This window comes from Rhipicephalus microplus, unplaced genomic scaffold (genome assembly GCF_043290135.1).
Source record: "Rhipicephalus microplus isolate Deutch F79 unplaced genomic scaffold, USDA_Rmic scaffold_14, whole genome shotgun sequence".
NCBI classification, from domain to species: Eukaryota; Metazoa; Arthropoda; class Arachnida; order Ixodida; family Ixodidae; genus Rhipicephalus; species Rhipicephalus microplus.
This window is the reverse complement of record NW_027464587.1, coordinates 6,555,433-6,580,548: the sequence shown is the minus strand read 5'-3', so window position 1 is coordinate 6,580,548 and position 25,116 is coordinate 6,555,433. Positions and strand designations below refer to the sequence as shown.

General features: G+C 53.0%; 2 non-coding genes across 2 annotated transcripts; both read right to left on the bottom strand.

The window, feature by feature from the left end:
- Window positions 1-3,369: 3,369 nt before the first annotated feature.
- On the bottom strand, window positions 3,370-3,443 carry TRNAN-GUU (transfer RNA asparagine (anticodon GUU)). The gene has a single exon. It is a non-coding gene; the product is annotated as a tRNA-Asn (tRNA).
- Window positions 3,444-22,350: 18,907 nt separating this feature from the next.
- On the bottom strand, window positions 22,351-22,424 carry TRNAN-GUU (transfer RNA asparagine (anticodon GUU)). The gene has a single exon. It is a non-coding gene; the product is annotated as a tRNA-Asn (tRNA).
- Between the last annotated feature and the right edge of the window lie 2,692 nt (window positions 22,425-25,116).

Below are 25,116 nucleotides of genomic sequence, written 5' to 3'. Positions count from 1 at the left end.
AACTTTTCGGTTAACAGCCGATCACGCTAGCCAATTACGCCACGGAGACAGTCCTGCTCCACTCTCACCAACATCAGAACATATCTTCAAAGCTATCAGCCCACAGAAAAAAAAGCGCCGCACCGCCACAGGGTGGGCTCGAACCTCCAACCTTTCGGTTAACAGCCGATCGCGCTAGCCAATTGCACCACGGAGACAGTCGTGCTCCAATCTCACCACCGTCAGATCATACCTTCAAAGCTATCAGCCCAAAGAAAAAAAAGCACCGCACCACCACTGGGTGGGCTCGAACCTCCAACCTTTCGGTTAGCAGCCGATCGCGCTAGCCAATTGCGCCATGGAGACATTCGTGCTCCACTCTCACCACCATCAGAACATATCTTCAAAGCTATCAGCGCAAAGAAAAAAGCAACACACCCCACCCGGGAGGGCTGGAACCTCCAACTTTTCGGTTAATAGCCGATCGCGCTAGCCAATTGCGCCACGAAGACAGTCCTGCTCCACTCTCACCACCATCAGAACATATCTTCAAAGCTATTACCGCAAAGAAAAAAGCAACACACCACTCCCGTGAGGGCTCGAAACTCCAACCTTTCGGTTAAAAGCCGATCGCGCTAGCCCATTGCGCCATGGAGACAGTCTTGCTCCACTCTCACCACCATCAGAACATATCTTCAAAGCTATCAGCCCAAAGAAAAAAAAAGCGCCACACCACCACCGGGTGGGCTCCAACCTCCGGCGTTTCGGTTAACAGCCGATAGCGCTAGCCAATTGCGCCACGTAGGCAGTCCTGCTCCACTCTCACCACCATCAGAACATATCTTCAAAGCTATCAGCCCAAAGAAAAAAAAAGCACCGCACCACCACCGGGTGGGCTCGAACCTCCAACCTTTCGGTTAACAGCCAATCGCGCTAGCCAATTGCGCCACGGAGACAGTCCTGCTCCACTCTCACCACCATCAGAACATATCTTCAAAGCTATCAGCACAAAGAAAAAAAAGCGCCGCACCACCACCGGGTGAGCTCGAACCTCCAACCTTTCGGTTAACAGCCGATCGCGCTAGCGAACTGCGCCACGGAGACAGTCGTGCTCCACTCTCATCATCATCAGAACATATCTTTAAAGCTATCAGCGCAAAGAAAAGAAGCAACACACCACTCCCGGGAGGGCTCGAATCTCCAACCTTTCGGTTAACAGCCGATCGCGCTAGCCAATTGCGCCACGGAGACAGTCCTGCTCCACTCTCACCACCATCATAACATATCTTCAAAGCTATCAGCCCAAAGAAAAAAAAGCGCCGCACCACCACCCGGTTGGCTCGACAATCCAACTTTTCGGTTAACAGCCGATCACGCTAGCCAATTGCGCCATGGAGACAGTCCTGCTCCACTCTCACCACCATCAGAACATATCTTCAAAGCTATCAGCCCACAGAAAAAAAAAGCGCCGCACAACCACCGGGTGGGCTCGAACCTCCAACCTTTCGGTTAACAGCCGATCACGCTAGCCAATTGCGCCACGCAGACAGTCGTGCTCCACTCTCACCACCATCAGAACATATCTTCAAAGCTATCAGCCCAAAGAAAAAAAAGCACCGCACCACCACTGGGTGGGCTCGAACCTCCGACCTTATGGTTAACAGCCGATCGCGCTAGCCAATTGCGCCACGGAGACAGTCCTGCTCCACTCTCACCACCATCAGAACATATCTTCAAAGCTATCAGCCCACAGAAAAAAAAGCGCCACACCACCACCGGGTGGGCTCGAACCTCTTGCGTTTCGGTTAACAGCCGATCGCGCTAGCCAATTGCGCCACGTAAACAGTCCTGCTCCACTCTCACCACCATCACAACATATCTTCAAAGCTATCAGCCCAAAGAAAAAAAAGCACCGCACCACCACCGGGTAGGCTCGAACCTCCAACGTTTCGGTTAACAGCCAATCGCGCTAGCCAATTGCGCCACGGAGACAGTCCTGCTCCATCCTCACCACCATCAGAACATATCTTCAAAGCTATCAGCACAAAGAAAAAAAAGCGCCACACCACCACCGGGTGGGCTCGAACCTCAAACCTTTCGGTTAACAGCCGATCGCGCTAGCGAACTGCGCCACGGAAACAGTCCTGCTCCACTCTCACCACCATCAGAACATATCTTCAAAGCTATCAGTGCAATGAAAAAAGCAACACACCACTCCCGGGAGGGCTCGTAACTCCAACCTTTCGGTTAACAGCCGATCGCGCTAGCCAATTGCGCCTACGGAGACAGTCCTGCTCTACTCTCACCACCATCAGAACATATCTTCAAAGCTATCAGCCCAAAGAAAAAAAAGCACCGCACCACCACCGGGTGGGCTCGAACCTCCAACCTTTCGGTTAACAGCCGATTGCGCTAGCCAATTGCGCCACGGAGACAGTCGTGCTCCACTCTCACTACCGTCAGACCATTTCTTCAGAGCTATCACCCCAAAGAAAAAAAAAAGCGCCGCACCACCACCGGGTGGGCTCAAACCTCCAACCTTTCGGATAACAGCCGATCGCGCTAGCCAATTGCGCCACGAAGACAGTCCTACTCCACTCTCACCACCATCAAAACATATCTTCAAAGCTATTACCGCAAAGAAAAAAGCAACACACCACTCCCGGGAGGGCTCAAAACTCCATCCTTTCGGTTAACAGCCGATCGCGCTAGCCCATTGCGCCAAGAAGACAGTCTTGCTCCACTCTCACCACCATCAGAACATATCTTCAAAGCTATCAGCGGAAACAAAAAAAGCGCCGCACCACCACCGGGTGGGCTCAAACCTCCAACCTTTCGGTTAACAGCCTATCGCGCTAGCCCAATGCGCCATGGAGACAGTCTTGCTCTACTCTCACCACCATCAGAACATATCTTCTAAGCTATGAGCGCAAAGAACAAAAAGCGCCGCACCACCACCGTGTGGGCTCGAGCCTCGAAACTTTCGGTTAACAGCCGATCGCGCAAGCTAATTGCGCCATGGAGACAGCCAGCTCCACTCTCACCACCATCAGAACATACCTTCAAAGCTATCAGCGCAATGAAAAAAGCGACAAACCCCTCCCGGGAGAGCTCGAAACTCCAACCTTTCGGTTAACAGCCAATTGCGCTGGCCCATTGCGCCACGGAGACAGTCTTGCTCCCCTCTCACCACCATCAGAACATATCTTCAAAGCTATCAGCCCAAAGAAAAAAAAGCGCCGCACCACCATCGGGTGGGCTCGAACCTCCAACCTCTCGGTTAACAGCCGATCGCGCTAGCCAATTGCGCCACGGAGACAGTCATGCTCGCTGTCACCACCATCAGAACATATCTTCAAAGCTATCAGCGCAAAGAAAAAAGCAACACACCACCCCCGGGAGGGCTCGAACCTCCAACCTTTCGGTTAACAGCCGATCGCGCTAGCCAATTGCGCCACGGAGACAGTCGTGCTCCAATCTCACCACCGTCAGATCATACCTTCAAAGCTATCAGCGCAATGAAAAAAGCAACACACCCCTCCCGGCAGAGCTCGAAACTCCAACCATTCAGTTAACAGACGATCGCGCTAGCCCATTGCGCCACGGAGACAGTCTTGCTCCCCACTCACCACCATCAGAACATATTTTCAAAGCTATCAGCCCAAAGAAAAAAAAGCGCCGCACCACCACCGGGTGGGCTCGAACCTCCAACATTTTGGTTAACAGCCGATCACGCTAGCCAATTGCGCCACAGAGACAGTCCTGCTCCACTCTCACCGCCATCAGAACATATCTTCAAAGCTATCAGCCCAAAGAAAAAAAGCGCCGCACCACCACCGGGTGGGCTCGAACCTCCGACCATATGGTTAACAGCCGATCGCGCTAGCCAATTGCGCCACGGAGACAGTCCTGCTCCACTCTCACCATTATCAGAACATATCTTCAAAGCTATCAGCCCACAGAAAAAAAAGCGCCACACCACCACCGGGTGGGCTCGAACCTCTTGCGTGTCGGTTAACAGCCGATCGCGCTAGCCAATTGCGCCACGTAGACAGTCCTGCTCCACTCTCACCACCATCACAACATATCTTCAAAGCTATCAGCCCAAAGAAAAAAAAGCACCGCACCACCACCGGGTAGGCTCGAACCTCCAACGTTTCGGTTAACAGCCAATCGCGCTAGCCAATTGCGCCACGGAGACAGTCCTGCTCCAACCTCACCACCATCAGAACATATCTTCAAAGCTATCAGCACAAAGAAAAAAAAAGCGCCGCACCACCACCGGGTGGGCTCGAACCTCCAACCTTTCGGTTAACAGCCGATCGCGCTAGCGAACTGCGCCACGGAGACAGTCCTGCTCCATTCTCACCACCATCAGAACATATCTTCAAAGCTATCGGCGCAAAGAAAAGAAGCAACACACCAATCCCGGGAGGGCTCGTAACTCCAACCTTTCGGTTAACAGCCGATCGCGCTAGCCAATTGCGCCTACGGAGACAGTCCTGCTCTACTCTCACCACCATCAGAACATATCTTCAAAGCTATCAGCCCAAAGAAAAAAAAGCACCGCACCACCACCGGGTGGGCTCGAACCTCCAACCTTTCGGTTAACAGCCGATTGCGCTAGCCAATTGCGCCACGGAGACAGTCGTGCTCCACTCTCACCACCATCAGAACATATCTTCAAAGCTATCAGCCCACAGAAAAAAAGCGCCGCACCACCACCGGGTGGGCTGGAACGTCCAACCTTTCGGTTAACAGCCGATCGCGCTAGCCAATTGCGCCACGGAGACAGTCGTGCTCCACTCTCACCACCATCAGAACATATCTTGAAAGCTATCAGCCCACAGAAAAAAAGCGACGCACCACCACCGGGTGGGCTCGAACGTCCAACATTTCGGTTAACAGCCGATCGCGCTAGCCAATTGCGCCACGGAGACAGTCGTGCTCCAATCTCACCACCGCCAGATCATACCTTCAAAGCTATCAGCGCAATGAAAAAACAACACACCCCTCCCGGCAGAGCTCGAAACTCCAACCATTTAGTTAACAGGCGATCGCGCTAGCCCATTGCGCCACGGAGATAGTCTTGCTCCCCACTCACCACCATCAGAACATATCTTCAAAGCTATCAGCCTAAAGAAAAAAAAGCGCCGCACCACCACCGGGTGGGCTCGAACCTCAAACATTTTGGTTAACAGCCGATCACGCTAGCCAATTGCGCCACAGAGACAGTTCTGCTCCACTCTCACCACCATCAGAACATATCTTCAAAGCTAACAGCCCAAATAAAAAAAAGCACCACACCACCACCGGGTGGGCTCGAACCTCCGACCCTTTGGTTAACAGCCGATCGCGCTAGCCAATTGCGCCACGGAGACAGTCCTGCTCCACTCTCACCACCATCAGAACATATCTTCAAAGCTATCAGCCCACAGAAAAAAAAGCGCCACATCACCACCGGGTGGGCTCGAACCTCCAATCTTTCGGTTAACACCCGATCACGCTAGCCAATTGCGCCACGGAGACAGTCGTGCTCCAATCTCACCACCGTCAGATCATACCTTCAAAGCTATCAGCGCAATGAAAAAAGCAACAAACCCCTCCCGGGAGAGCTCGAAACTCCAACCTTTCGGTTAACAGCCGATCGCGCTAGCCCATTGCGCCACGGAGACAGTCTTGCTCCCCTCTCACCACCATCAGAACATATCTTCAAAGCTATCAGCCCAAAGAAAAAAAAGCGCCGCACCACCGCTGGGTGGGCTCGAACCTCCAACCTTTCGGTTAGCAGCCGATCGCGCTAGCCAATTGCGCCATGGAGACATTAGTGCTCCACTCTCACCACCATCAGAACATATCTTCAAAGCTATCAGCGCAAAGAAAAAAGCAACACACCCCACCCGGGAGGGCTGGAACCTCCAACTTTTCGGTTAATAGCCGATCGCGCTAGCCAATTGCGCCACGAAGACAGTCCTGCTCCACTCTCACCACCATCAGAACATATCTTCAAAGCTATTACCGCAAGGAAAAAAGCAACACACCACTCCCGTGAGGGCTCGAAACTCCAACTTTTCGGTTAACAGCCGATCACGCTAGCCAATTGCGCCATGGAGACAGTCCTGCTCCACTCTCACCACCATCAGAACATATCTTAGAGCTATCAGCCCACAGAAAAAAAAGCGCCGCACAACCACCGGGTGGGCTCGAACCTCCAACTTTTCGGTTAACAGCCGATTGCGCTAGCCCAATGCGCCACGGACACATTCCTGCTCCACTCTCACCACACCAGAACTTATCTTCAAAGCTATCAGCCCAAAGGAAAAAAAGCGCCGCACCACCACCGGGTGGGCTCGAACCTCCAACCTTTCGGTTAACAACCAATCGCGCTAGCCAATTGCGCCACGGAGAGAGTCCTGCTCCCCTCTAACCACCGTCAGAACATATCTTCAAAGCTATCAGCCCAAAGAAAAAAAAGCGCCGCACCACCACCGGGTGGGCTCGAACCTCCAACCTTTCGGTTACCAGCCGATCGCGCTAGCCAATTGCGCCACGGAGACAGTCATGCTCCACTGTCACCACCATCAGTATATATCTTCAAAGCTATCAGCGCAAAGAAAAAAGCAACACACCACTCCCGGGAGGGCTCGAGCCTCCAACCTTTCGGTTAACAGCCGATCGCGCTAGCCAATTGCGCTACGGAGACAATTGTGCTCCACTCTCACCACCATCAGAAAATATCTTCAAAGCTATCAGTGCAATGAAAAAAGCAACACACCACTCCCGGGAGGGCTCGTAACTCCAACCTTTCGGTTAACAGCCGATCGCGCTAGCCAATTGCGCCTACGGAGACAGTCCTGCTCTACTCTCACCACCATCAGAACATATCTTCAAAGCTATCAGCCCAAAGAAAAAAAAGCACCGCACCACCACCGGGTGGGCTCGAACCTCCAACCTTTCGGTTAACAGCCGATTGCGCTAGCCAATTGCGCCACGGAGACAGTCGTGCTCCACTCTCACCACCATCAGAACATATCTTCAAAGCTATCAGTGCAATGAAAAAAGCAACACACTCCACCCGGGAGGGCTCGAACCTCCAACCTTTCGGTTAACAGCCGATCGCGCTAGCCAATTGCGCAACAGAGACAGTCGTGCTCCACTCTCACTACCGTCAGACCATTTCTTCAGAGCTATCACCCCAAAGAAAAAAAAAGCGCCGCACCACCACCGGGTGGGCTCAAACCTCCAACCTTTCGGATAACAGCCGATCGCGCTAGCCAATTGCGCCACGAAGACAGTCCTACTCCACTCTCACCACCATCAAAACATATCTTCAAAGCTATTACCGCAAAGAAAAAAGCAACACACCACTCCCGGGAGGGCTCAAAACTCCATCCTTTCGGTTAACAGCCGATCGCGCTAGCCCATTGCGCCAAGAAGACAGTCTTGCTCCACTCTCACCACCATCAGAACATATCTTCAAAGCTATCAGCGGAAACAAAAAAAGCGCCGCACCACCACCGGGTGGGCTCAAACCTCCAACCTTTCGGTTAACAGCCTATCGCGCTAGCCCAATGCGCCATGGAGACAGTCTTGCTCTACTCTCACCACCATCAGAACATATCTTCAAAGCTATGAGCGCAAAGAAAAAAAAGCGCCGCACCACCACCGTGTGGGCTCGAGCCTCGAAACTTTCGGTTAACAGCCGATCGCGCAAGCTAATTGCGCCATGGAGACAGCCATCTCCACTCTCACCACCATCAGAACATACCTTCAAAGCTATCAGCGCAATGAAAAAAGCGACAAACCCCTCCCGGGAGAGCTCGAAACTCCAACCTTTCGGTTAACAGCCAATTGCGCTGGCCCATTGCGCCACGGAGACAGTCTTGCTCCCCTCTCACCACCATCAGAACATATCTTCAAAGCTATCAGCCCAAAGAAAAAAAAGCGCCGCACCACCATCGGGTGGGCTCGAACCTCCAACCTCTCGGTTAACAGCCGATCGCGCTAGCCAATTGCGCCACGGAGACAGTCATGCTCGCTGTCACCACCATCAGAACATATCTTCAAAGCTATCAGCGCAAAGAAAAAAGCAACACACCACTCCCGGGAGGGCTCGAACCTCCAACCTTTCGGTTAACAGCCGATCGCGCTAGCCAATTGCGCCACGGAGACAGTCGTGCTCCAATCTCACCACCGTCAGATCATACCTTCAAAGCTATCAGCGCAATGAAAAAAGCAACACACCCCTCCCGGCAGAGCTCGAAACTCCAACCATTCAGTTAACAGACGATCGCGCTAGCCCATTGCGCCACGGAGACAGTCTTGCTCCCCACTCACCACCATCAGAACATATCTTCAAAGCTATCAGCCCAAAGAAAAAAAAGCGCCCCACCACCGCCGGGTGGGCTCGAACCTCCAACATTTTGGTTAACAGCCGATCACGCTAGCCAATTGCGCCACAGAGACAGTCCTGCTCCACTCTCACCGCCATCAGAACATATCTTCAAAGCTATCAGCCGAAAGAAAAAAAGCGCCGCACCACCACCGGGTGGGCTCGAACCTCCAACCATATGGTTAACAGCCGATCGCGCTAGCCAATTGCGCCACAGAGACAGTCCTGCTCCACTCTCACCATTATCAGAACATATCTTCAAAGCTATCAGCCCACAGAAAAAAAAGCGCCACACCACCACCGGGTGGGCTCGAACCTCTTGCGTGTCGGTTAACAGCCGATCGCGCTAGCCAATTGCGCCACGTAGACAGTCCTGCTCCACTCTCACCACCATCACAACATATCTTCAAAGCTATCAGCCAAAAGAAAAAAAAGCACCGCACCACCACCGGGTAGGCTCGAACCTCAACGTTTCGGTTAACAGCCAATCGCGCTAGCCAATTGCGCCACGGAGACAGTCCTGCTCCAACCTCACCACCATCAGAACATATCTTCAAAGCTATCAGCACAAAGAAAAAAAAGCGCCGCACCACCACCGGGTGGGCTCGAACCTCCAACCTTTCGGTTAACAGCCGATCGCGCTAGCGAACTGTGCCACGGAGACAGTCCTGCTCCATTCTCACCACCATCAGAACATATCTTCAAAGCTATCGGCGCAAAGAAAAGAAGCAACACACCAATCCCGGGAGGGCTCGTAACTTCAACCTTTCGGTTAACAGCCGATCGCGCTAGCCAATTGCGCCTACGGAGACAGTCCTGCTCTACTCTCACCACCATCAGAACATATCTTCAAAGCTATCAGCCCAAAGAAAAAAAAGCACCGCACCACCACCGGGTGGGCTCGAACCTCCAACCTTTCGGTTAACAGCCGATTGCGCTAGCCAATTGCGCCACAGAGACAGTCGTGTTCCACTCTCACCACCATCAGAACATATCTTCAAAGCTATCAGCCCACAGAAAAAAAGCGCTGCACCACCACCGGGTGGGCTGGAACGTCCAACCTTTCGGTTAACAGCCGATCGCGCTAGCCAATTGCGCCACGGAGACAGTCGTGCTCCACTCTCACCACCATCAGAACATATCTTGAAAGCTATCAGCCCACAGAAAAAAAGCGCCGCACCACCACCGGGTGGGCTCGAACGTCCAACCTTTCGGTTAACAGCCGATCGCGCTAGCCAATTGCGCCACGGAGACAGTCGTGCTCCAATCTCACCACCGCCAGATCATACCTTCAAAGCTATCAGCGCAATGAAAAAACAACACACCCCTCCCGGCAGAGCTCGAAACTCCAACCATTTAGTTAACAGGCGATCGCGCTAGCCCATTGCGCCACGGAGATAGTCTTGCTCCCCACTCACCACCATCAGAACATATCTTCAAAGCTATCAGCCTAAAGAAAAAAAAGCGCCGCACCACCACCGGGTGGGCTCGAACCTCCAACATTTTGGTTAACAGCCGATCACGCTAGCCATTTGCGCCACAGAGACAGTTCTGATCCACTCTCACCACCATCAGAACATATCTTCAAAGCTAACAGCCCAAATAAAAAAAAGCGCCACACCACCACCGGGTGGGCTCGAACCTCCGACCTTTTGGTTAACAGCCGATCGCGCTAGCCAATTGCGCCACGGAGACAGTCCTGCTCCACTCTCACCACCATCAGAACATATCTTCAAAGCTATCAGCCCACAGAAAAAAAAGCGCCACACCACCACCGGGTGGGCTCGAACCTCCAATCTTTCGGTTAACACCCGATCACGCTAGCCAATTGCGCCACGGAGACAGTCGTGCTCCAATCTCACCACCGTCAGATCATACCTTCAAAGCTATCAGCGCAATGAAAAAAGCAACAAACCCCTCCCGGGAGAGCTCGAAACTCCAACCTTTTGGTTAACAGCCGATCGCGCTAGCCCATTGCGCCACGGAGACAGTCTTGCTCCCCTCTCACCACCATCAGAACATATCTTCAAAGCTATCAGCCCAAAGAAAAAAAAGCGCCGCACCACCGCTGGGTGGGCTCGAACCTCCAACCTTTCGGTTAGCAGCCGATCGCGCTAGCCAATTGCGCCATGGAGACATTCGTGCTCCACTCTCACCACCATCAGAACATATCTTCAAAGCTATCAGCGCAAAGAAAAAAGCAACACACCCCACCCGGGAGGGCTGGAACCTCCAACTTTTCGGTTAATAGCCGATCGCGCTAGCCAATTGCGCCACGAAGACAGTCCTGCTCCACTCTCACCACCATCAGAACATATCTTCAAAGCTATTACCGCAAGGAAAAAAGCAACACACCACTCCCGTGAGGGCTCGAAACTCCATCCTTTCGGTTAACAGCCGATCGCGCTAGCCCATTGCGCCAAGAAGACAGTCGTGCTCCACTCTCACCACCATCAGAACATATCTTCAAAGCTATCAGTGCAATGAAAAAAGCAACACACCCCACCCGGGAGGGCTCGAACCTCCAACCTTTCGGTTAACAGCCGATCGCGCTAGCCAATTGCGCAACAGAGACAGTCGTGCTCCACTCTCACTACCGTCAGACCATTTCTTCAGAGCTATCACCCCAAAGAAAAAAAAAAGCGCCGCACCACCACCGGGTGGGCTCAAACCTCCAACCTTTCGGATAACAGCCGATCGCGCTAGCCAATTGCGCCACGAAGACAGTCCTACTCCACTCTCACCACCATCAAAACATATCTTCAAAGCTATTACCGCAAAGAAAAAAGCATCACACCACTCCCGGGAGGGCTCAAAACTCCATCCTTTCGGTTAACAGCCGATCGCGCTAGCCCATTGCGCCAAGAAGACAGTCTTGCTCCACTCTCACCACCATCAGAACATATCTTCAAAGCTATCAGCGGAAACAAAAAAAGCGCCGCACCACCACCGGGTGGGCTCAAACCTCCAACCCTTCGGTTAACAGCCTATCGCGCTAGCCCAATGCGCCATGGAGACAGTCTTGCTCTACTCTCACCACCATCAGAACATATCTTCAAAGCTATGATCGCAAAGAAAAAAAGCGCCGCACCACCACCGTGTGGGCTCGAGCCTCGAAACTTTCGGTTAACAGCCGATCGCGCAAGCTAATTGCGCCATGGAGACAGTCCAGCTCCACTCTCACCACCATCAGAACATACCTTCAAAGCTATCAGCGCAATGAAAAAAGCGACAAACCCCTCCCGGGAGAGCTCGAAACTCCAACCTTTCGGTTAACAGCCAATTGCGCTGGCCCATTGCGCCACGGAGACAGTCTTGCTCCCCTCTCACCACCATCAGAACATATCTTCAAAGCTATCAGCCCAAAGAAAAAAAAGCGCCGCACCACCATCGGGTGGGCTCGAACCTCCAACCTCTCGGTTAACAGCCGATCGCCCTAGCCAATTGCGCCACGGAGACAGTCATGCTCGCTGTCACCACCATCAGAACATATCTTCAAAGCTATCAGCGCAAAGAAAAAAGCAACACACCACTCCCGGGAGGGCTCGAACCTCCAACCTTTCGGTTAACAGCCGATCGCGCTAGCCAATTGCGCCACGGAGACAGTCGTGCTCCAATCTCACCACCGTCAGATCATACCTTCAAAGCTATCAGCGCAATGAAAAAAGCAACACACCCCTCCCGCAGAGCTCGAAACTCCAACCATTCAGTTAACAGACGATCGCGCTAGCCCATTGCGCCACGGAGACAGTCTTGCTCCCCACTCACCACCATCAGAACATATCTTCAAAGCTATCAGCCCAAAGAAAAAAAAGCGCCGCACCACCACCGGGTGGGCTCGAACCTCCAACATTTTGGTTAACAGCCGATCACGCTAGCCAATTGCGCCACAGAGACAGTCCTGCTCCACTCTCACCGCCATCAGAACATATCTTCAAAGCTATCAGCCCAAAGAAAAAAAGCGCCGCACCACCACCGGGTGGGCTCGAACCTCCGACCATATGGTTAACAGCCGATCGCGCTAGCCAATTGCGCCACGGAGACAGTCCTGCTCCACTCTCACCATTATCAGAACATATCTTCAAAGCTATCAGCCCACAGAAAAAAAAGCGCCACACCACCACCGGGTGGGCTCGAACCTCTTGCGTGTCGGTTAACAGCCGATCGCGCTAGCCAATTGCGCCACGTAGACAGTCCTGCTCCACTCTCACCACCATCACAACATATCTTCAAAGCTATCAGCCCAAAGAAAAAAAAGCACCGCACCACCACCGGGTAGGCTCGAACCTCCAACGTTTCGGTTAACAGCCAATCGCGCTAGCCAATTGCGCCACGGAGACAGTCCTGCTCCAACCTCACCACCATCAGAACATATCTTCAAAGCTATCAGCACAAAGAAAAAAAAGCGCCGCACCACCACCGGGTGGGCTCGAACCTCCAACCTTTCGGTTAACAGCCGATCGCGCTAGCGAACTGCGCCACGGAGACAGTCCTGCTCCATTCTCACCACCATCAGAACATATCTTCAAAGCTATCGGCGCAAAGAAAAGAAGCAACACACCAATCCCGGGAGGGCTCGTAACTCCAACCTTTCGGTTAACAGCCGATCGCGCTAGCCAATTGCGCCTACGGAGACAGTCCTGCTCTACTCTCACCTCCATCAGAACATATCTTCAAAGCTATCAGCCCAAAGAAAAAAAAGCACCGCACCACCACCGGGTGGGCTCGAACCTCCAACCTTTCGGTTAACAGCCGATTGCGCTAGCCAATTGCGCCACGGAGACAGTCGTGCTCCACTCTCACCACCATCAGAACATATCTTCAAAGCTATCAGCCCACAGAAAAAAAGCGCCGCACCACCACCGGGTGGGCTGGAACGTCCAACCTTTCGGTTAACAGCCGATCGCGCTAGCCAATTGCGCCACGGAGACAGTCGTGCTCCACTCTCACCACCATCAGAACATATCTTGAAAGCTATCAGCCCACAGAAAAAAAGCGACGCACCACCACCGGGTGGGCTCGAACGTCCAAACTTTCGGTTAACAGCCGATCGCGCTAGCCAATTGCGCCACGGAGACAGTCGTGCTCCAATCTCACCACCGCCAGATCATACCTTCAAAGCTATCAGCGCAATGAAAAAACAACACACCCCTCCCGGCAGAGCTCGAAACTCCAACCATTTAGTTAACAGGCGATCGCGCTAGCCCATTGCGCCACGGAGATAGTCTTGCTCCCCACTCACCACCATCAGAACATATCTTCAAAGCTATCAGCCTAAAGAAAAAAAAGCGCCGCACCACCACCGGGTGGGCTCGAACCTCCAACATTTTGGTTAACAGCCGATCACGCTAGCCAATTGCGCCACAGAGACAGTTCTGCTCCACTCTCACCACCATCAGAACATATCTTCAAAGCTAACAGCCCAAATAAAAAAAAGCGCCACACCACCACCGGGTGGGCTCGAACCTCCGACCCTTTGGTTAACAGCCGATCGCGCTAGCCAATTGCGCCACGGAGACAGTCCTGCTCCACTCTCACCACCATCAGAACATATCTTCAAAGCTATCAGCCCACAGAAAAAAAAGCGCCACACCACCACCGGGTGGGCTCGAACCTCCAATCTTTCGGTTAACACCCGATCACGCTAGCCAATTGCGCCACGGAGACAGTCGTGCTCCAATCTCACCACCGTCAGATCATACCTTCAAAGCTATCAGCGCAATGAAAAAAGCAACAAACCCCTCCCGGGAGAGCTCGAAACTCCAACCTTTCGGTTAACAGCCGATCGCGCTAGCCCATTGCGCCACGGAGACAGTCTTGCTCCCCTCTCACCACCATCAGAACATATCTTCAAAGCTATCAGCCCAAAGAAAAAAAAGCGCCGCACCACCGCTGGGTGGGCTCGAACCTCCAACCTTTCGGTTAGCAGCCGATCGCGCTAGCCAATTGCGCCATGGAGACATTAGTGCTCCACTCTCACCACCATCAGAACATATCTTCAAAGCTATCAGCGCAAAGAAAAAAGCAACACACCCCACCCGGGAGGGCTGGAACCTCCAACTTTTCGGTTAATAGCCGATCGCGCTAGCCAATTGCGCCACGAAGACAGTCCTGCTCCACTCTCACCACCATCAGAACATATCTTCAAAGCTATTATCGCAAGGAAAAAAGCAACACACCACTCCCGTGAGGGCTCGAAACTCCAACTTTTCGGTTAACAGCCGATCACGCTAGCCAATTGCGCCATGGAGACAGTCCTGCTCCACTCTCACCACCATCAGAACATATCTTAGAGCTATCAGCCCACAGAAAAAAAAGCGCCGCACAACCACCGGGTGGGCTCGAACCTCAAACTTTTCGGTTAACAGCCGATTGCGCTAGCCCAATGCGCCACGGACACATTCCTGCTCCACTCTCACCACACCAGAACTTATCTTCAAAGCTATCAGCCCAAAGGAAAAAAAGCGCCGCACCACCACCGGGTGGGCTCGAACCTCCAACCTTTCGGTTAACAACCAATCGCGCTAGCCAATTGCGCCACGGAGAGAGTCCTGCTCCCCTCTAACCACCGTCAGAACATATCTTCAAAGCTATCAGCCCAAAGAAAAAAAAGCGCCGCACCACCACCGGGTGGGCTCGAACCTCCAACCTTTCGGTTACCAGCCGATCGCGCTAGCCAATTGCGCCACGGAGACAGTCATGCTCCACTGTCACCACCATCAGTATATATCTTCAAAGCTATCAGCGCAAAGAAAAAAGCAACACACCACTCCCGGGAGGGCTCGAGCCTCCAACCTTTCGGTTAACAGCCGATCGCGCTAGCCAATTGCGCTACGGAGACAATTGTGCTCCATCCACTCTCACCACCATCAGAACATATCTTCAAAGCTATCAGTGCAATGAAAAAAGCAACACACCCCACCCGGGAGGGCTCGAACCTCCAACCTTTCGGTTAACAGCCGATCGCGCTAGCCAATTGCGCAACAGAGACAGTCGTGCTCCACTCTCACTACCGTCAGACCATTTCTTCAGAGCTATCACCCCAAAGAAAAAAAAAGCGCCGCACCACCACCGGGTGGGCTCAAACCTCCATCCTTTCGGATAACAGCCGATCGCGCTAGCCAATTGCGCCACGAAGACAGTCCTACTCCACTCTCACCACCATCAAAACATATCTTCAAAGCTATTACCGCAAAGAAAAAAAGCAACACACCACTCCCGGGAGGGCTCAAAACTCCAACCTTTCGGTTAACAGCCGATCGCGCTAGCCCATTGCGCCAAGAAGACAGTCTTGCTCCACTCTCACCACCATCAGAACATATCTTCAAAGCTATCAGCGGAAACAAAAAAAGCGCCGCACCACCACCGGGTGGGCTCAAACCTCCAACATTTCGGTTAATAGCCTATCGCGCTAGCCCAATGCGCCATGGAGACAGTCTTGCTCTACTCTCACCACCATCAGAACATATCTTCAAAGCTATGAGCGCAAAGAAAAAAAAGCGCCGCACCACCACCGTGTGGGCTCGAACCTCCAAACTTTCGGTTAACAGCCGATCGCGCAAGCCAATTGCGCCACGGAGACAGTCCAGCTCCACTCTCAACACCATCAGAACATACCTTCAAAGCCATCAGCGCAATGAAAAAAGCGACAAACCCCTCCCGGGAGAGCTCGAAACTCCAACCTTTCGGTTAACAGCCGATCGCGCTAGCCAATTGCGCCACGGAGACAGTCCTGCTCCACTCTCACCACCATCAGAACATATCTTCAAAGCTATCAGCCCACAGAAAAGAAAGCGCCGCACCACCATCGGGTGGGCTCGAACCTCCAACATTTTGGTTAACAGCCGATCACGCTAGCCAATGCGCCACAGAGACAGTCCTGCTCCACTCTCACCACCATCAGAACATATCTTCAAAGCTATCAGCCCAAAGAAAAAAAAGCGCCGCACCACCACCGGGTGGGCTCGAACCTCCGACCTTATGGTTAACAGCCGATCGCGCTAGCCAATTGCGCCACGGAGACAGTCCTGCTCCACTCTAACCACCATCAGAACATATCTTCAAAGCTATCAGCCCAAAGAAAAAAATGCGCCGCACCACCACCGGGTGGGCTCGAACCTCCGACCTTATGGTTAACAGCCGATCGCGCTAGCCAATTGCGCCACGGAGACAGTCCTGCTCCACTCTCACCACCATCAGAACATATCTTCAAAGCTATCAGCCCACAGAAAAAAAAGCGCCACACCACCACCGGGTGGGCTCGAACCTCTTGCGTTTCGGTTAACAGCCGATCGCGCTAGCCAATTGCGCCACGTAAACTATCCTGCTCCACTCTCACCACCATCACAACATATCTTCAAAGCTATCAGCCCAAAGAAAAAAAAGCACCGCACCACCACCGGGTAGGCTCGAACCTCCAACGTTTCGGTTAACAGCCAATCGCGCTAGCCAATTGCGCCACGGAGACAGTCCTGCTCCATCCTCACCACCATCAGAACATATCTTCAAAGCTATCAGCACAAAGAAAAAAAAGCGCCGCACCACCACCGGGTGGGCTCGAACCTCCAACCTTTCGGTTAACAGCCGATCGCGCTAGCGAACTGCGCCACGGAGACAGTCCTGCTCCACTCTCACCACCATCAGAACATATCTTCAAAGCTATCGGCGCAAAGAAAAGAAGCAACACACCACTCCCGGGAGGGCTCGTAACTCCAACCTTTCGGTTAACAGCCGATCGCGCTAGCCAATTGCGCCTACGGAGACAGTCCAGCTCTACTCCCACCACCATCAGAACATATCTTCAAAGCTATCAGCCCACAGAAAAAAAGCGCCGCACCACCACCGGGTGGGCTGGAACGTCCAACCTTTCGGTTACCAGCCGATCGCGCTAGCCAATTGCGCCACGGAGACAGTCGTGCTCCACTCTCACCACCATCAGAACATATCTTGAAAGCTATCAGCCCACAGAAAAAAAGCGCCGCACCACCACCGGGTGGGCTCGAACGTCCAACCTTTCGGTTAACAGCCGATCGCGCTAGCCAATTGCACCACGGAGACAGTCGTGCTCCAATCTCACCACCGCCAGATCATACCTTCAAAGCTATCAGCGCAATGAAAAAACAACACACCCCTCCCGGCAGAGCTCGAAACTCCAACCATTTAGTTAACAGGCGATCGCGCTAGCCCATTGCGCCACGGAGATAGTCTTGCTCCCCACTCACCACCATCAGAACATATCTTCAAAGCTATCAGCCTAAAGAAAAAAAAGCGCCGCACCACCACCGGGTGGGCTCGAACCTCCAACATTTTGGTTAACAGCCGATCACGCTAGCCAATTGCGCCACAGAGACAGTCCTGCTCCACTCTCACCACCATCAGAACATATCTTCAAAGCTAACAGCCCAAATAAAAAAAAGCGCCACACCACCACCGGGTGGGCTCGAACCTCCAACCTTTCGGTTAACAGCCGATCGCGCTAGCCAATTGCGCCACGGAGACAGTCGTGCTCCAATCTCACCACCGCCAGATCATACCTTCAAAGCTATCAGCGCAATGAAAAAACAACACACCCCTCCCGGCAGAGCTCGAAACTCCAACCATTTAGTTAACAGGCGATCGCGCTAGCCCATTGCGCCACGGAGATAGTCTTGCTCCCCACTCACCACCATCAGAACATATCTTCAAAGCTATCAGCCTAAAGAAAAAAAGCGCCGCACCACCACCGGGTGGGCTCGAACCTCCAACATTTTGGTTAACAGCCGATCACGCTAGCCAATTGCGCCACAGAGACAGTTCTGCTCCACTCTCACCACCATCAGAACATATCTTCAAAGCTAACAGCCCAAATAAAAAAAAGCGCCACACCACCACCGGGTGGGCTCGAACCTCCGACCCTTTGGTTAACAGCCGATCGCGCTAGCCAATTGCGCCACGGAGACAGTCGTGCTCCAATCTCACCACCGTCAGATCATACCTTCAAAGCTATCAGCGCAATGAAACAAGCAACAAACCCCTCCCGGGAGAGCTCGAAACTCCAACCTTTCGGTTAACAGCCGATCGCGCTAGCCCATTGCGCCACGGAGACAGTCTTGCTCCCCTCTCACCACCATCAGAACATATGTTCAAAGCTATCAGCCCAAAGAAAAAAAAACGCCGCACCACCGCTGTGTGGGCTCGAACCTCCAACCTTTCGGTTAGCAGCCGATCGCGCTAGCCAATTGCGCCATGGAGACATTAGTGCTCCACTCTCACCACCATCAGAACATATCTTCAAAGCTATCAGCGGAAAGAAAAAAGCAACACACCCCACCCGGGAGGGCTGGAACCTCCAACTTTTCGGTTAATAGCCGATCGCGCTAGCCAATTGCGCCACGAAGACAGTCCTGCTCCACTCTCACAGCCATCAGAACATATCTTCAAAGCTATTACCGCAAGGAAAAAAGCAACACACCACTCCCGTGAGGGCTCGAAACTCCAACTTTTCGGTTAACAGCCGATCACGCTAGCCAATTGCGCCATGGAGACAGTCCTGCTCCACTCTCACCACCATCAGAACATATCTTAGAGCTATCAGCCCACAGAAAAAAAAGCGCCGCACAACCACCGGGTGGGCTCGAACCTCCAACTTTTCGGTTAACAGCCGATTGCGCTAGCCCAATGCGCCACGGACACATTCCTGCTCCACTCTCACCACACCAGAACTTATCTTCAAAGCTATCAGCCCAAAGGAAAAAAAGCGCCGCACCACCACCGGGTGGGCTCGAACCTCCAACCTTTCGGTTAACAACCAATCGCGCTAGCCAATTGCGCCACGGAGAGAGTCCTGCTCCCCTCTAACCACCGTCAGAACATATCTTCAAAGCTATCAGCCCAAAAAAAAAAAGCGCCGCACCACCACCGGGTGGGCTCGAACCTCCAACCTTTCGGTTACCAGCCGATCGCGCTAGCCAATTGCGCCACGGAGACAGTCATGCTCCACTGTCACCACCATCAGTATATATCTTCAAAGCTATCAGCGCAAAGAAAAAAGCAACACACCACTCCCGGGAGGGCTCGAGCCTCCAACCTTTCGGTTAACAGCCGATCGCGCTAGCCAATTGCGCTACGGAGACAATTGTGCTCCACTCTCACCACCATCAGAACATATCTTCAAAGCTATCAGCGGAAACAAAAAAAGCTCCGCACCACCACCGGGTGGGCTCGAACCTCCAAACTTTCGGTTAACAGCCGATCGCGCAAGCCAATTGCGCCACGGAGACAGTCCAGCTCCACTCTCACCACCATCAGAACATACCTTCAAAGCCATCAGCGCAATGAAAAAAGCGACAAACCCCTCCCGGGAGAGCTCGAAACTCCAACCTTTCGGTTAACAGCCGATCGCGCTAGCCAATTGCGCCACGGAGACAGTCCTGCTCCACTCTCACCACCATCAGAACATATCTTCAAAGCTATCAGCCCACAGAAAAAAGCAACACACCACCACCGGGTGGGCTCAAACCTCCAACATTTCGGTTAATAGCCTATCGCGCTAGCCCAATGCGCCATGGAGACAGTCTTGCTCTACTCTCACCACCATCAGAACATATCTTCAAAGCTATGAGCGCAAAGAAAAAAAAGCGCCGCACCACCACCGTGTGGGCTCGAACCTCCAAACTTTCGGTTAACAGCCGATCGCGCAAGCCAATTGCGCCACGGAGACAGTCCAGCTCCACTCTCACCACCATCAGAACATACCTTCAAAGCCATCAGCGCAATGAAAAAAGCGACAAACCCCTCCCGGGAGAGCTCGAAACTCCAACCTTTCGGTTAACAGCCGATCGCGCTAGCCAATTGCGCCACGGAGACAGTCCTGCTCCACTCTCACCACCATCAGAACATATCTTCAAAGCTATCAGCCCACAGAAAAGAAAGCGCCGCACCACCATCGGGTGGGCTCGAACCTCCAACATTTTGGTTAACAGCCGATCACGCTAGCCAATGCGCCACAGAGACAGTCCTGCTCCACTCTCACCACCATCAGAACATATCTTCAAAGCTATCAGCCCAAAGAAAAAAAAGCGCCGCACCACCACCGGGTGGGCTCGAACCTCCGACCTTATGGTTAACAGCCGATCGCGCTAGCCAATTGCGCCACGGAGACAGTCCTGCTCCACTCTAACCACCATCAGAACATATCTTCAAAGCTATCAGCCCAAAGAAAAAAATGCGCCGCACCACCACCGGGTGGGCTCGAACCTCCGACCTTATGGTTAACAGCCGATCGCGCTAGCCAATTGCGCCACGGAGACAGTCCTGCTCCACTCTCACCACCATCAGAACATATCTTCAAAGCTATCAGCCCACAGAAAAAAAGCGCCACACCACCACCGGGTGGGCTCGAACCTCTTGAGTTTCGGTTAACAGCCGATCGCGCTAGCCAATTGCGCCACGTAAACTATCCTGCTCCACTCTCACCACCATCACAACATATCTTCAAAGCTATCAGCCCAAAGAAAAAAAAGCGCCGCACCACCACCGGGTGGGCTCGAACCTCCAACCTTTCGGTTAACAGCCGATCGCGCTAGCGAACTGCGCCACGGAGACAGTCCTGCTCCACTCTCACCACCATCAGAACATATCTTCAAAGCTATCGGCGCAAAGAAAAGAAGCAACACACCACTCCCGGGAGGGCTCGTAACTCCAACCTTTCGGTTAACAGCCGATCGCGCTAGCCAATTGCGCCTACGGAGACAGTCCTGCTCTACTCCCACCACCATCAGAACATATCTTCAAAGCTATCAGCCCACAGAAAAAAAGCGCCGCACCACCACCGGGTGGGCTGGAACGTCCAACCTTTCGGTTAACAGCCGATCGCGCTAGCCAATTGCGCCACGGAGACAGTCGTGCTCCACTCTCACCACCATCAGAACATATCTTGAAAGCTATCAGCCCACAGAAAAAAAGCGCCGCACCACCACCGGGTGGGCTCGAACGTACAACCTTTCGGTTAACAGCCGATCGCGCTAGCCAATTGCACCACGGAGACAGTCGTGCTCCAATCTCACCACCGCCAGATCATACCTTCAAAGCTATCAGCGCAATGAAAAAACAACACACCCCTCCCGGCAGAGCTCGAAACTCCAACCATTTAGTTAACAGGCGATCGCGCTAGCCCATTGCGCCACGGAGATAGTCTTGCTCCCCACTCACCACCATCAGAACATATCTTCAAAGCTATCAGCCTAAAGAAAAAAAAGCGCCGCACCACCACCGGGTGGGCTCGAACCTCCAACATTTTGGTTAACAGCCGATCACGCTAGCCAATTGCGCCACAGAGACAGTCCTGCTCCACTCTCACCACCATCAGAACATATCTTCAAAGCTAACAGCCCAAATAAAAAAAAGCGCCACACCACCACCGGGTGGGCTCGAACCTCCGACCTTTTTGTTAACAGCCGATCGCGCTAGCCAATTGCGCCACGGAGACAGTCCTGCTCCACTCTCACCACCATCAGAACATATCTTCAAAGCTATCAGCCCACAGAAAAAAAAGCGCCACACCACCACCGGGTGGGCTCGAACCTCCAATCTTTCGGTTAACAGCCGATCACGCTAGCCAATTGCGCCACGGAGACAGTCGTGCTCCAATCTCACCACCGTCAGATCATACCTTCAAAGCTATCAGCGCAATGAAAAAAGCAACAAACCCCTCCCGGGAGAGCTCGAAACTCCAACCTTTCGGTTAACAGCCGATCGCGCTAGCCCATTGCGCCACGGAGACAGTCTTGCTCCCCTCTCACCACCATCAGAACATATCTTCAAAGCTATCAGCCCAAAGAAAAAAAAGCGCCGCACCACCACCGGGTGGGCTCGAACCTCCAACATTTCGGTTACCAGCCGATCGCGCTAGCCAATTGCGCCACGGAGACAGTCATGCTCCGCTGTCACCACCATCAGTATATATCTTCAAAGCTATCAGCGCAAAGAAAAAAGCAACACACCGCTCCCGGGAGGGCTCGAACCTCCAACCTTTCGGTTAACAGCCGATCGCGCTAGCCAATTGCGCTACGGAGACAATTGTGCTCCACTCTCACCACCATCAGAACATATCGTCAAAGCTATCAGCGCAATGAAAAAAGCAACACACCCCACCCGGGAGGGCTCGAACCTCCAACCTTTCGGTTAACAGCCGATCTCGCCAGCCAATTGCGCCACGGAGACAGTCCTGCTCTACTCTCACCACCATCAGAACATATCTTAAAGGCTATCAGCCCAAAGAAAAAAAAGCGCCGCCCCACCACCGGGTGGGCTCGAACCTCCAACCTTTCGGTTAACAGCCGATCGTGCTAGCCAATTGCGCCACGGAGACAGTCCTGCTCCACTCTCACCACCATCAGAACATATCTTCAAAGCTATCAGCCCAAAGAAAAAAAAGCGCCGCACCACCACCGGGTGGGCTCGAAACTCCGACCTTATGGTTAACAGCCGATCGCGCTAGCCAATTGCGCCATGGAGACAGTCCTGCTCCTCTCTCACCACCATCAGAACATATCTTTAAAGCTATCAGCCCACAGAAAAAAAAGCGCCGCACCACCAGCGGGTGGGGTCGAACCTCCAACCTTTCGGTTAACAGCCGATCGCGCTAGCCAATTGCGCCACGGAGACAGTCGTGCTTCACTCTCACCACCGTCAGAACATACCTTCAAAGCTATCAGCGCAAAGAAAAAAAGCAACATACCCTTCCCGGGAGAGCTCGAAACTCCAACCTTTCGGTTAACAGCCGATCGCGCTAGCCCATTGCGCCACGGAGACAGTCTTGCTCCCCTCTCATCACCATCAGAACATATCTTCAAAGCTATCAGCCCAAAGAAAAAAAAGCGCCGCACCACCAACGAGTGGGCTCGAACCTCCAACGTTTCGGTTAACAGCCGATCACGCTAGCCAATTGCGCCACGCAGACAGTCGTGCTCCACTCTCACCACCATCAGAACATATCTTCAAAGCTATCAGCCCAAAGAAAAAAAAAGCACCGCACCACCACTGGGTGGGCTCGAACGTCAAACCTTTCGGTTAGCAGCCGATCGCGCTAGCCAATTACGCCATGGAGACATTCGTGCTCCACTCTCACCACCATCAGAACATATCTTCAAAGCTATCAGCGCAAAGAAAAAAGCAACACACCCCACCCGGGAGGGCTGGAACCTGCAACTTTTCGGTTAATAGCCGATCGCGCTAGCCAATTGCGCCACGGAGACAGTCCTGCTCCACTCTCACCACCATCAGAACATATCTTCAAAGCTATCAGCCCACAGAAAAAAAAGCGCCACACCACCACCGGGTGGGCTCGAACCTCCAATCTTTCGGTTAACACCCGATCACGCTAGCCAATTGCGCCACGGAGACAGTCGTGCTCCAATCTCACCACCGTCAGATCATACCTTCAAAGCTATCAGCGCAATGAAAAAAGCAACAAACCCCTCCCGGGAGAGCTCGAAACTCCAACCTTTCGGTTAACAGCCGATCGCGCTAGCCCATTGCGCCACGGAGACAGTCTTGCTCCCCTCTCACCACCATCAGAACATATCTTCAAAGCTATCAGCCCAAAGAAAAAAAAGCGCCGCACCACCGCTGGGTGGGCTCGAACCTCCAACCTTTCGGTTAGCAGCCGATCGCGCTAGCCAATTGCGCCATGGAGACATTAGTGCTCCACTCTCACCACCATCAGAACATATCTTCAAAGCTATCAGCGCAAAGAAAAAAGCAACACACCCCACCCGGGAGGGCTGGAACCTCCAACTTTTCGGTTAATAGCCGATCGCGCTAGCCAATTGCGCCACGAAGACAGTCCTGCTCCACTCTCACCACCATCAGAACATATCTTCAAAGCTATTACCGCAAGGAAAAAAGCAACACACCACTCCCGTGAGGGCTCGAAACTCCAACTTTTCGGTTAACAGCCGATCACGCTAGCCAATTGCGCCATGGAGACAGTCCTGCTCCACTCTCACCACCATCAGAACATATCTTAGAGCTATCAGCCCACAGAAAAAAAAGCGCCGCACAACCACCGGGTGGGCTCGAACCTCCAACTTTTCGGTTAACAGCCGATTGCGCTAGCCCAATGCGCCACGGACACATTCCTGCTCCACTCTCACCACACCAGAACTTATCTTCAAAGCTATCAGCCCAAAGGAAAAAAAGCGCCGCACCACCACCGGGTGGGCTCGAACCTCCAACCTTTCGGTTAACAACCAATCGCGCTAGCCAATTGCGCCACGGAGAGAGTCCTGCTCCCCTCTAACCACCGTCAGAACATATCTTCAAAGCTATCAGCCCAAAGAAAAAAAAGCGCCGCACCACCACCGGGTGGGCTCGAACCTCCAACCTTTCGGTTACCAGCCGATCGCGCTAGCCAATTGCGCCACGGAGACAGTCATGCTCCACTGTCACCACCATCAGTATATATCTTCAAAGCTATCAGCGCAAAGAAAAAAGCAACACACCACTCCCGGGAGGGCTCGAGCCTCCAACCTTTCGGTTAACAGCCGATCGCGCTAGCCAATTGCGCTACGGAGACAATTGTGCTCCACTCTCACCACCATCAGAACATATCTTCAAAGCTATCAGTGCAATGAAAAAAGCAACACACCCCACCCGGGAGGGCTCGAACCTCCAACCTTTCGGTTAACAGCCGATCGCGCTAGCCAATTGCGCAACAGAGACAGTCGTGCTCCACTCTCACTACCGTCGGACCATTTCTTCAGAGC